The sequence below is a fragment of the Lissotriton vulgaris genome, chromosome 9, assembly GCF_964263255.1.
Source record: "Lissotriton vulgaris chromosome 9, aLisVul1.2, whole genome shotgun sequence".
Classification (NCBI taxonomy): domain Eukaryota; kingdom Metazoa; phylum Chordata; class Amphibia; order Caudata; family Salamandridae; genus Lissotriton; species Lissotriton vulgaris.
This window is the reverse complement of record NC_141697.1, coordinates 2,072,094-2,085,719: the sequence shown is the minus strand read 5'-3', so window position 1 is coordinate 2,085,719 and position 13,626 is coordinate 2,072,094. Positions and strand designations below refer to the sequence as shown.

At 43.1% G+C, this 13,626-nt stretch overlaps 1 protein-coding gene across 3 annotated transcripts in view; it reads right to left on the bottom strand.

Annotated features, from left to right (window-relative positions):
- The window catches only part of LOC147689514 (uncharacterized), a 175,726-nt gene that overhangs the window by 84,134 nt on the left and 77,966 nt on the right, over positions 1–13,626 (bottom strand). Inside the window, exon 4 of one of the 3 annotated variants that reach the window (XM_086936903.1) lies at positions 4,292–4,352. The exons of the other annotated variants lie outside the window; for them this stretch is intronic. The gene's annotated coding sequence lies outside the window, so the exon portion shown is untranslated. The remainder of the gene's footprint in view (positions 1–4,291; positions 4,353–13,626) is intronic. 3 annotated transcript variants of the gene reach the window in all.

Genomic DNA, 13,626 nt, shown 5'->3' with positions numbered 1-13,626 from the left:
GGTCAGCCCTTAAAGCACACAGCAAGGCAATCTTCCATCAGCTCCTTCAGCAGTCCTTCTTCTGGCAGAGGTTCCTCTTGATTGTAGAATCTGATTTTCTGTAGTCAGGGGTCCTTCTCTTATACCCCAAAAAGGCTTTGAAGTCCTTTGAAGTCTTTGTGCAAAGGGGGCCCTGAGCCCGGTCCAAACCAGTTCTGGGGGTCTGGGGTGTTTCTGGTTTCCTTCTTCCTCCCTGTCCCAGGGACAGAGGTGACAGTCGCCCAGCAGGAGGTGGAGCCAGCTTTGTGGTTAGGCAGGCACAGCCCTTCACTATCAGGTGCTATCTCCTCCCACTTCCCTGGCAGCAGATGCTGCCTTTCATCCATGGGGCTGGCTCAGATAACCCCCTGGGGCTCTGCAGACCCTGTCATCCTCAACCCAGACAGTCAATCCACAAACAGTCCCAGGCACACAGAAAGGTTTAGACAAGAGAACAGCCACTTTCTAAAAGTGCCATTCTCAAACACAGAATTTAAAAACAACCCTTACTAAAAGATGTGTTATTAAATTCTGAATTCAGGGATATCTTTCACTTATGTCCCATCTTGTTCCTATGGGAAGATAGGCTGGGATCCAATGGGACCAGCCTCCCCCATGTTACTCTATGGAGCAAGATAGCCTTACAGCAGTGAGCACACAAAATGGCTGCTGCTCACTACCAGAGCATGTTACCTGCACTAGTACATGCTCTACCTTATCCATGCACTGCACCCTGCCCAGGGGGGTACCTTGAGCCTTCCATAGGGGTGACTGGTGTGCACAGACAGGGAAGGGTTAGGCCCAGCCAGTGGGGACACTGGCCAGGCGGACATGGCAGTCCACTGACTGCACACAGGCCCTGCGCTGGCAGGCCTGAGACATCATTTTAGGGCTACTCATGTGGGTGGCGCAATCTGCGCTGCAGGCCCACTAGTAGCATCTGTCATCACCAGCCCTGGCACACACAGTGCACTTTACTTGGGACTTCATGGTGACACAAATATGCCAATCAGGTATACCCAATCAATATGACAATTTACAGAGGGAGCACTTACCCCCTGACACTGATCAGCAGTGGCAGAGGGTCCAAAGCATCTAAACCAGCAAAAACGAAATCCAGCACAGCATCAAAAATACATGAGTCAGAGGCAAAAAGATGGGGGAAAAACCACGCCAAGGATGTCAGGTCTAACAGTAAGCTTATGGGTGGAGGGGGTAGAAGTGACCCAGTGATAGAGCCCTGATATTTCCTTCCTCCCCCTATAACTCTGAAGCATCCCACAGCATACGGGCAGCTTCTTGGGGTTTATTAAAATTAACCACCACACAGTCCCCATTCACACATTTCTGGGTACCTCCTATCCACCCCACCCGCCTGGCCATTATAATGTTAGGAGAAATTTCGGAGTCACCTGAACAATGTAGATCACACCAATTTCTAGTAGCCACTAACAGTGCTTCTGTTGATTCCACCTCACCCTTCGCCAATGGGGGAACTCTAACAAGAATGGCCACCAGCGATGCAGCCTCCGAGGTCAGATTAATGTAAGGTTGAGGTTGAATGACTGTATTGCTCCTAATCTGTGAGGCCACACTATTACCATTGGGCCTAGGTAGAACTGGGGTACTATGAGGCTTGGGCTTCCTGCTTACAGTCGTCTCACTGTCCCCGTCACATATAAATGTTGGTCGAGAACCAGGCACAGGGATCACAACCGTGACAGGACTCGTGATCATGGGCCTTTCCCCATCCCTCCTCCTAGACCCATCTCCAATTAGCGCGACTCCGCAAGGCGGCATGAGTGATTGATCAGAGCAGAGTGCATGATTTGGTAAAGAAAAAATAGTGTTAATACGGTCACATTTCGCAAGCAGGCTAGCAACACACATGTTCAGAGTATCAACAATGTCCTTTGCCACGCTTGTTAGAGCTTTCTCTAACCGGGCAGTAAAAATATCCTCCACCGTATCCCAGACCGTAGACTGAATTTGTTTAGTAATTTCGGGGCCAAGGTCCGGAGTGGCAGATTTAATGATTGCGTCCCGCTTGTTCAGCCTCTTTATAGTTCGCTTTGACGCCTTCTTCTGAGTAATTACTTGCCCGTTTTCAGCTAGGACCTCACTAGGCACTTCATACAAAGTGTTGTTTAAAGAAACCGTAACCTTTTCGTCACGTGCAACAGGATGTAACTAATGTGCACATGATGGATTATTCACAAGAATAGTGGGCTCCAAGGGAACGAGAGTTTTCACTGTCATGGGTGGGGAGCCACTTAATTGTGCGACATTTGCATCCAGCACAAGTTCCCTCTCTGCCATAGCGATTTCAGTTGTCACGATACCCACTGCAGAGGTTAAGTAGGATATAATAGAAGCAGACTTTCTCTGTACTTTAGCTTTAGCTCCCCCCTGATCTTTTAACTGGTGGAGTTTTCGCTTACCCATTCTGGAGTCTCAGCTTAAAGAGGGGGGCCCACACCGGCCTCCTCCGGCCCCGGACGGCCACAGACGGCCCGCCCTTTGCCGGGGCTTAGCCCGGCGCGGCCTGCTCGCGCCCCGTGAAGCGGGGGATCCCAGCTGCTTTATATCACCCCCGGGCGCCGGAATAGCATAGGCGGCGTCCTTGCTGCGAGTGCTATCGGGGGTTGTGGTCCCTGGACAGGCAGGAGTAGTTCCTGGCTGCAAAACAAGTGGCCCGGGACAGCGAGCAACAACAGCTCTGCACGGAGGATGATGTCAGCATCATACAAGGGTAAGTGGCCCCTGTGATTGATTCAGACCCCCCAAATATGCATAATGTACACAACATTTTAAACATAACAAATTAAAATAATAAAAGTAGTCACTGTAGTCTTAATTTCGGAGAGAGTTACTCCTCTGAGATGTGGCACCAGGAAGACAAAAAGTAAAGTCAAACTTGAAGAAAAGTCAAGTCATAATGGTGTGCACAGCTGTGTCTGCACTGGCGAAAAAGAAAGTGAATACCTCTGTTGTCGGGAGGGCAGACACTCTGTGAGTGAATTCGGGCGAAATTAACATGTTGCTAAGGTACCAGGCAACAACACATCCAAAAGTGAAATGAAGATGGCAGCTACGCAAGTTCACGCTGCGTGACCTTGCACGATGACGAGTGCTGGAAGTGCAGTTGCATTCCAGGAAGAAAGATGACATCATGGAGGAGCTCGAGCAGGACAACTTTAAAACGCTGGAACTTCTTTAAAAATGCCTCTTCTCTCTGGATGTACCAACCGTCACTACGGGAGGTAAGAGCATTGTTTATTCAATATATTTTAAGCTATGTGTGGTGTTTTGATGTCACTTGTAGAATTGAGAACATGGAGTTGTTCTGGATTCCACATGGGACAGTTGAGACCTAGGGTCAAGTATAGGGCGTGTTTCTCTACGTGTGGAAATAAAGGCTGTTATAAACATACCATTCATCTGAGGCTTCATGAATACAATACTGGCGACGATCGGAGAAGAGCCGATGAGCCTGGAGTCCTGTTAGCAGCAGACCAAATGACTATCCAGTAAAAGTCACTTGCTCAAGTTCGCGCACTATTCCTAGTGACTAGAGGTGCTTCGTATCATTCAAGGAATATGCCCTGTGAAAAGCGCATCTTTCCAGGACACTCGGTGAGTGTTTCACACATTTTTAAAGATTTCCAGCAATCGGACTTGTCCGCTGGTTACCGGCGCGTACTCCGTGTATTGAAACGTGACGTAGGTACGTCACAGCAAGAAGTGGCCATATTTTGGGAAGTGAAACATGGCTATTGATTATGCGTGACGTCAGCACGCATCACGCATGCGTCTACACGCATGGCGGCCATATTTTGGGACCAAATAGCGTAAAGGCAGGCATTATTTACCCGAGCAGCTGATATCACCTTACGATCATCGTTTAGATCGTATTAAACACAGATTGAAGCAATTTTAATGCAGGATTTTGGTCATAATTTTGTAGCATCATTATTTTTACGTTTTGGTGCATATAAAAAAAAAATTAGAAACATTGGCATAATATTGTAGAATCATCACTTTACATATACATTGCTCAATATCTTCAGATCATTTGAAATGGAAAAATGTTCTGCTCCTGCACCTTTCTTGGCTTCACCTGGAGAGCCCATATTGGAATGGAAAAGATGGAAAGAAGGTTTCCAAGCATACATTGAAGCGATAGGGGGCGATGATTATACAGAAAAACGCAAACTAGCAATTTTGAAACATTGTTTGGGTGCAGAGGGTAGACATGTTTTAAGCCACTTACCTCCAAGTGGAAATATTGTATCATCAACTGAAGGAGGAGTGGATGTTTATGAAGAAACCATCTGTCAATTGGATAAACAGTACATATAAAAAGTCAATGAAGTGGTCTCTCGTCACAAGTTTTTGAGTAGGGGTCAATTGCCTAATGAATCTATTGATTTCTTTATGAATGATTTGAGAATTAAAGTATCCAAGTGCAACTACTCAACTTTTCAAGATCAGATGTTGCGTGATCAAATGGTACATACAGTTGCAGATGTTAAACTTCAAGGGAAGCTACTGGATACAGAAGATTTAACATTAGATAAAGCCTCAGACATTGCTCATCGTTTTGAGGATATGAAAATTGGTTTAAAAGAACTTTCTGAACAAAAAGTATCTGAAGTAAATCTTGTCAAGAAAACCAGTTATGAAGACAATGTATCCATCAAGGTGAAAAACAAGAGCCAGCAATATCAAGACAAAAAAGAATACATATGTTTCAAATGTGGTATTTCTGGTCATTTAGCGAATGATAGGAAGTGTCCTGCCATGGGCCAGGTGTGCAGATACTGTAAATTAAAGGGACACTTTACGGAAATGTGCCGAAATAAGTACAAATTCAAAAGTAAAAATTTTGATTGTGAAGGTCAGATTGAGGAAAAGGTAAAAGAAGTTATGAGTGACATTGATGATGATGAATTTCTTTTGGCGGTGTATGAAATCAATACATCTGTAAAAGATGCTCCTTATTGTACAGTTTTCATTGGGGGTAAAGATGTAAATATTATGGCTGATTCTGGTGCAAGACACACTCTTATTGGTGAGGAATAGATAAAAGAATTTCCAAACTTGTGTTTATCTCCACCTGACAAAAGGTTAATTGGGTATGGTAGAAAACCCGTAGATGTGTTAGGATTTTTCGAAACCACCATAAATTTCAAAGGTAAAACGATTTTGTCAAAGGTGTATGTAGCTAAGGATGGATCCTGTCTCTTGAGTTGACCCTAACAAAGAGATTTGATGATAACATTGGATCCGATTCACCCTGAGTAAGTTCTTGGGTATTCAGATTTAACTTTAAATGTTGAATCTGACCCAAGTTCGGAATGGGAAAAGAGATTTCCTAATGTTTCGAAATTAGGCCTTTTGAAGAAATTTGTACATAAAGTGAGAAATGTCCCGTTGCGTTTAAGACAAGCTGTTAAAAGTGAACTACAAAGATTGTGCAAGTTGGATGTCATTAAAGAGATAGAATCTTCGGAGTGGTTATCTCCGGTGGCTGTTGCACATAAACCTAATGGTAAGGTGAGATTATGTGTTGACTTAAGAGATCTCAACGATAACGTGTGGGTTGACAGGCATCCATTGCCCAATATAAATGAAATGTTCACGAAATTGAAAGGGGCATCCATATTTTTTACTCTTGATTTGTCTAATGTGTACCACCAGATAGCGTTACACGAGGATAGTAAACATCTCACTTCCTTCATCACGTCGGAGGGAGCCTTCAGATATAAGAGGATGCCATTTGGGTTAATATCTGCTTCCTCTGTTTTTCAGAGGGTGATGCACAATTTGTTTAAGGATATTGAAAATGTACTATATTTTCAGGACGATATTTTGATTTTTGCGTCAAATTCTTCAGAACAAACAGATATATTACACAAGGTTTTGTGCATTTTGCAAGACAATGGGCTTACTCTCACCAAGGATAAATGTAAATTTGGGGTGTCAATGTTGACTATTTAGGTCATTCAATTAGTAAACACGGCATTTCTCCGAAACAAAATCTGATCAGGGCCATTGAATTAGCTCCTGATCCTGAAAATAAGGATCAGCTCAGATCTTTCTTGGGGCTTGCCGAATATTATGCAAAGTTTGTTCCATTGTTTGCTGATAAAACATTGAACATGAAATGCTTAATGAAAAAAATGTATCATTTTTGTGGGATGAAAATTGTAAGAAATAATTTTTAGTGTTAAAGAACAGTATTGCATCTGCACCTGCTTGGAAAACTTTTGATACGTGTAATTCAATTATCATTACTGATGCAAGTAATGCTGGCATTGGAGCAGTCTTAATGCAAAATCAAAAAGGTCAGTTGGTTACAGTTGGTTTTGCATCGAGACTATTAAGGGGTACTGAAAGTAAGTATTCTACTTTAGAAAAAGAAACTATTGCCTGTTGGTGGGGAATTGAGTATTTTCGTAAGTATGTTTATGGAACTATTTTCAAAGTCCGAACTGATCATAGACCCCTAGTTGATTTGTTCACCACAAAAGGTTGCAGTAAAGCATCTTCAAGAATTGCTTGATTTTTATTTCAAAGTAGAGAATATTCCAGGAGTAAGGAATGTAGTAGCTGATTGCCTGTCGAGATTACCTGCTCCTGATGACAATGTGGTTGGAGAAGATATTGACTTAGAAAATGTTGTTTCCATTTGTGAAGTGTCAAAGGTTGTATTCAAGAGAGTGAATGGAGATCAGCGTGTGAAAAGGATACAACAGTGAGAGATGTTATAACGTTTGTAAAATCATCATGGCCACGAAAAGTTGGTTTCTCAGAAAATTTAATTCCCTTCTTTCTGATTGCTCATGAATTATCTCTAAATGATGATGTATTATTTAGGGGCCTACAATTGGTTGTGCCTGGTGAATTGCAACAAAAAGTTTTAGATATGGCTCATGAAGGTCATCTAGGCATGACAAGTATGAAAAACAGAATTAGAAGCGAGTTTTGGTGGCCAGCTATAGATAAAGCAATTGAACAAAAAGTTAAAGATTGCATGGAATGCTGTTTGAGTGACAAGTCTCAGAAACTTATTTCATATGAACATTTACCAATGTCTAGACCTAGTCGTGTTTGGGAGTGTGTTTCCTTAGATATGCAGGACCCATTACTTACAATATGCCAGGAAATGCTCCTGAGTCCGCCTCGAGAATTCGCGCCTACCAAGACTACAACTCCCAGAGGGCCATGGGAGGATAGGCGAGTGGTTATATTGACGCACGACGCTCGCGCTAGTGTGCGTAATTCGGAATTGCCGACGAGGGATTTCCGGAGGCTGCCGCGCAGAGAAGCCGGTTTTGGAGTTCCAGACCCCCCCCCGGGCTTGGTGAGTCCTATTCAACCTGAGGCGATGGGTGAAGATTCACAGCGGAAGCCTTTTGTCCTCTCTCATCGCTTGGTCCAAGCGATATACTTGTAGCAAGGCTGCGCTTTTTGGAAGATTCATTTGCTACTGTTGGGATCTGTTGGAAGAGTGGGCGGCGGTGATATTTAACCGCGTTCACTCCTCTTCTTTGCACCATTGATTTTGTTTATCTTTTTGGGAACCTTATTCGTTACCGTGCAACAGTACGTCTAGTAGAGGTATTTTGGAGCTGAGTTCTAAACTGTGGTTCGGTCCTTGAATAGTAGGCGGCGGTTGTACTAATACCGTGGAAGCCTGTTCTACCTTTTCTTTGGGGATCAAGTTCAGAGGGCAGCAGTGGCGTAACCGCGGTTGGCCCGACTTTTTACTTTAAAGAACCTTCTTCTTTTGGCCTGAAGGTATTGAGGCGGTGGTATTCTACACCGTGGAAGCCCAGCCTTTATTATTTTCTTTACTCTTGCTTCATGCCGGAAGAGATGCATTAAAATACTCTGGATAGTACTGGCAGTACGAATCTTATATTCTTGCAGTTATATATTTTTATTTATTTTGTAGACATTTCTCCCCCATAGAACCGCTGAGCTAGTGTGAATATTATTCAAGCTATATAAAGTGAAAGAATGTTTGGATGTGTCTTACAATAACTCATGTTCTTTTGTGTATCAGATTATTTCAATTGGAGTGCTCTGTTATGATGGAAGGTCCAAATAGACTATGCTGATCCAGTTGATATACAAGGTATGCAATGGCCAGTAGCGAGATCTATTGAGAGTAGATTACATATGCTTTATGTTTCTGATCTTGTTCCTTTTCTTTTTCCAGTTTCTCATCCCCGCTGTCCCTACCTTTGTTTTCCCTCACCTGATCGACCTTAGACTCTGTAAACTATTTAGTCCGAGTTTGGGGATATCTGGAGGTGGACCCCATATTGCATCATCCAGATCCTGAGGAGTGCTGGTTCTGACACAATAAGAGTGTTGTGTATCCATTATTTTGGTAGATCAATTGTCGCAGTGGCCAGAGGTAAAAATTGTTTCTAGTATAACCTCAGGTGTGGTGATAAAATTCTCTGGAGTGGTGTGGCTCAGTGGAGTGGTGTGGCTCACTGGTTAGAGGTGGCAGACCTGTAAGCAGAGAACGGCCCGGGACCAGGGTTCAATCCCCGACGCGGCAGGGTTGTGGACCTGGGTCAAACGGACTCGATAATTCTCGCCTCGGTGCCTACTCTAACCAGGGAACACACTCAGCAACTCTGGGCATTAAGCTTGCCTCATCTCTACAACGGACCCCCACAGACGCCGGGGATGCCTGGTTTCACCTTGGAGATACCCAGAAAGGGACCATCTTACAGGGAAAGCCAGGACGGGTTCCCCAGCGGTCTTCGGCGCCAGGATACTCCTTGGAGTCACAGTGCGCTTTACAAGTACACCCGCATTTACATTTAGATGAAATAGTTGAAAGAGAAGCTTTTCCTGTTTCCATTACAACTGATAATGGTGTGCAATTCATCTCTGTTGAAATGAAAGATTTTATGAAGAGTCATGGCATCAACCATAAAAGGGTTTCTGTCTATTATCCTCAGAGTAATGGAATTGTCGAAAGGGGGATAAAGGTATTTAAAGAAGGTCTACAATTAGCTTTACAAAATGGAAGGGATTGTAAACAAGCTTTAAGTGTAATTTTGTGGTGTTATAGAAACACTCCTAGGAATATGGGAGATGTATCCCCTTTTGAAAAAATGAGAGGGAGGAAGAGTGTTTCCAATATGAGTCAGTCTTGGATGAGAAATTTGATTAGTAATAAGGTCCATACTAAAGACTTTCTGAAATGTGTTTCTTCTCAAATTGGGGTAAATGACTGGGTTTGTGTTAAGAAAAGCAGATTGGTCAGATCAGGAGAGTAACGTTATTCTGGTCCATTAAAGGTTTTACGTATTCGTAGACAAGTAGTGGAGTTGTCTGATGGCAATGTGTAGAGTCTATCTAAGATTGTTAAAATTCCTCGTTGGTTGTGGCCAAATGGTAAGGACAATGATTCTTCTGCATCTTCGTATTCTAAATCTGCTAATAATGCAAAGAATTGGAGGAAATTCACGGTTTCATCAGGTGATGTTTCACATAACCAACGTTCACAGAGAATTCGTCAAAATCCTGTGTGGTATAAAGATTATGCATTTGACAAGTAAAATGTCTTTGTACTAGATTAAATGTTTTTCTTTCTGGCATGATTGTTAATATGCTGTTCTCTTTGTACTTTTCATTTTATTATACTGGTTATAAGAATAAGTTGTTTCTTTTGTTTAATTTTGTAATTAATCACTTTGTGGAGTTATCTGCATTTTATTGCTTTTTTTTATTTTATATTTTGTTTTACAAAGGGAAATGTGTGGTGTTTTGAGGTCACTTGTGGAATTCAGAACACAGAGTTGTTCTGGATTCCACAAGGGACAGTTGAGACCCAGGCTCAAGTATAGGACGTGTTTCTCTACGTGTGGAAATAAAGGCTGTTATAAACATAACATTCGTCTGAGGCTTTATGAATACAATGCGATGCTCTTCTGTTCTTTTCTTAAATGTTGCCAAATCCACCCAAGTTGTGCTGACGAAGTTCAGCTAAGATGAGAAACTCTTTGGCTCCCCTCAGTGGTATGCAGTTAAATATAGCAGATCAACCAACAGTTCACAATACATCAAATTGATTTCTTTTCCTGCAGTCTGAGAACAGTAGCATTTAATAGGAATGAGCGAACTTGTTCTCAAATAAGTAAAAGTCTGTAGAAGGTAGATGAAAGTGCCAAACACGGAGTCCACACAGATTGATGCAGGCACACTTTAATTTTAATTGCAGGTTGTAACGGGTCAAGTAGCGCTTTTGTAAACAGGGGACCTTTAAACAGGAGGTTGGCACAAGCAGTGCAGGCACACCCAGAATAGTCAGCAGTAGAAAAATCACTCATATGTAAGCTGACTCACTGGCAGAAGGCAAGGTTATCCTTTAGATTTGTGCCAGAGGTTATTGCATATAAATAGAAGCAAAGTCGCTTCAGTAAAACTTACATAATGGTCTGGGTTGAGGCTGTCGGTTGGATTCAGACACCGGTGGGGTACCCAGAAGCAGGAAAGTAATTTTAAACGTTTCTTTTCTTGTCTTTGGTTGCAATGATGACCTTTCTAAATTCAGTGAAGTCCTTTTTCTTTTAAATGGGTCCTTTTTAGGTCTCGGCTAGGCAGCGCATGCGCTGGCTCGTTGAGAGATGCTGTGTACAGTATAGTGGGGATAAGCTCCGCCCACTTTCCGGCAACAAATTTGATTGGCTACAATGAAAAATTATGCATTTTGATTGGTTTTTGGCACCTTAGTCCCGCCTCCTGACTGCCATGACCTCATTTTTGCTCTTCCGAGGCTATCAGCCCCTTTACTTGTAAAAAAGTTTTGTTTCCCTGTCTCTCCCCATTCCCTCCTGCAGTCTGTAACTTCTTGTACCACATCCACCGCCCCACCCCCTCCCGTTCGTGCCTTCTTTCATGCGGCACTTCCATTTAAAATGCAATAGGTCTCGGTTAAATCTGATTACTATTGCATTTTCATTGCTTGTTTGTCCCGTGATTGGTGGGCTACTTTGCACTATATTTTGCCTGACCTGTCCTAATGACATGCGCGATACAAAGGGCTCTCCTTCACATGCGTCGGAGATGTCTTTCTGTGGTGCTACAGTGTTGGTTCAAGTTACTGCTACCGGTGTGCAGCACCGAGGCTCATCCTGACTGCCTCTGTGCAGCGCGAAAGCTCACTGCCGGTGTGCAGTGCCGAGGCTTCCAGGGCTCTGGCTGATGCTCTGGAGTATGGTGTGCCTGCTGCGTGCCCACGGCTGCCTGGCTCTGTGTACCTGCAGCGGGACCACGGTGGACTGCCAGAGACTGAGACTCGAGGCCGTGCCCAAGAACATCCCCCAGAGCACGGAGAGGCTGGGAGAGTATACATACCCTAGTGCAATGCGCCTTACTACACCTGCCCAAAGGGCAGCGGCCAGCCCGCCTCGCAGCGTAACAAGCCGCGGGGTCTTAGCCTCGTGTGCGTGTTCACATTTCTAAAAGACACTGTGCTTGGTTTTACAGCACGCTTTATTTGTAACTGCATGCAATAGGCTAGTTTTCATTTTTTGTACAACGGTGGCAGGGGCTGTGGTGGTGATGAATGAAGCACGCACGGAGGAGGCCAACACAATACTTGTGTCTCTCTCACTCCATGACACATTAAAAATATGTTTACATATAAAGGCCTCTTGGGTACGCTGAACATATTTCATTCCCAAAATAGACAATGTGCCTTTTTGTGCTGTACCGTTGTACCACGGAGAACAGAGATGCTGTTTGTCTGCGCCCCAGGCAGAAGATTATTTTGGGTGTGTCGCGCAGTCATTAGAGTGCCAACAAAAACTTTGAGGTGAGAGGAGGCTGCAGGGGAGAACGAGGGAACAACTGCTCACCTCAAAATCAGGCGCCCTCGTCCAAAAGCAATTAAAATGCAGAGTAAAACTCGTCCTCTGCAGACGGGGAGAATAAAAGAAGTCGGAGCAATGGCGTAAAACAAATGGCAAATTCAAATCAATTCCTCTGGAAACATCTTTGAAACTGGGAGACAGTAGACTGCTTAACTGCCTGCTCAGGGAATTCATTAAATCCAAGTATTCCAGCTATGCATTGATAGTTCTTGGGTATTAATGTTACATTTCAGCGATCCAAGTTCCAGTCCTGCATAATATACGAAAGTGTTTATTAACAATTCATATACATTCATGGGACTGCAGTTATATACGGCAATGCTGAAGTGGAACTTTAAATACTGACAGTGAAATGTTTATTGTACCCGAGGATAGGATTTAGGAGATCTTGCCAACCTGGGTTATGCAAGCACAGTTTATATTATTTAGGAGATTGCCTGGTGGCTAAGTTGCTGTATAGCACCAGGTTTTGAATCCTAGCGCACCCTCTTTTTTGCATCGTGTGGTCTTCGGTATATGATATCGTTTAACCTCCTTCCCATATTTGTCGAAATTGGAATTCCTTACAAAGTGTCTAAATGCGAGAAAAGGGAGCTGTTGACTTTTATGTACTTCTAAACCATAAAAACCAGCATTTGGAAGTAAATCATAGATTTACTGTAGTGAGGGAGGGCGAAAGAAGTGCTATCTGTCAATCAGTGACAAGAAACGCCTCCCTTGAATCAGTGCTCGCTGGGATAATCTGGAACTCGAAGACCCAGCTGCCTATTGCTGTTCCAGTGGCCAGCCCTCTGGCTGATGGAGAAATGCAGGTTCCACTGTTATCCGGCATGAAACCGCGGGGAAGTGCCCGTTTAAATTTGGGTGAGTGCTTGGCAGGTTGGTTCCAAACATGAAACACATACAAAGTAGTCAGAAGCATTTTAGGACCAATTAACAATGGTACAGTTCTAGACACATAAACAACACAGAAAGTTATGCGTGTGTGTATGTGTAGTCCACAACATCTTATATATTTATCTTGTGTCACTCGCGCAGATCGAGATTAGTGTGGCAAGGTACGAGCAAGTACTGCATGTTCTAACCAATGCCTATGCCTACAAAAAATATATTATCAAGTTGTTCTAATTTGCATTCCATTTTACAACATGGATATCTTCATATATATACAATGAAAATACACTACTTACCAGATTCTTTATGCATTTTGATCATTAATGAACCAAAAGATGGCACATTTTAAGGTACAAGATTACAACTCAATTATTGTAATTAGGAACTTGATTAAAATAAAGAAATAAAATGAAAAACAAAATTAAAAAACATTATTTTCAATGCCAAAAGCTCAAACTTTAATAAATGCAAGACCGATTGCATTGCAATTGCTTGTTTACCCCGTCCCCAGTGTTGCATTCAGTAAAATAAAGATGATGGGTTCTCGTTGTAATGTTCATGTAGTATATTTATTCTTGGGATTAGATGATCATGTACAGCATTAAAGTAGAAATGTAATCTGGTAAGAAACCCCACCGGGAGCAGATAACCTGCTCAGCCTCCAAGTTACTGATAAATCCCTTGAACTGCAACAGGTAGAATCATGGATGACATCAGAGACATGACATAGACAAGCAGACACTAACACTAAGGAGGGACAAAGAGGGAGGAAGAGCAGGATGTGTTAAACGCGGCCAGAACCTCT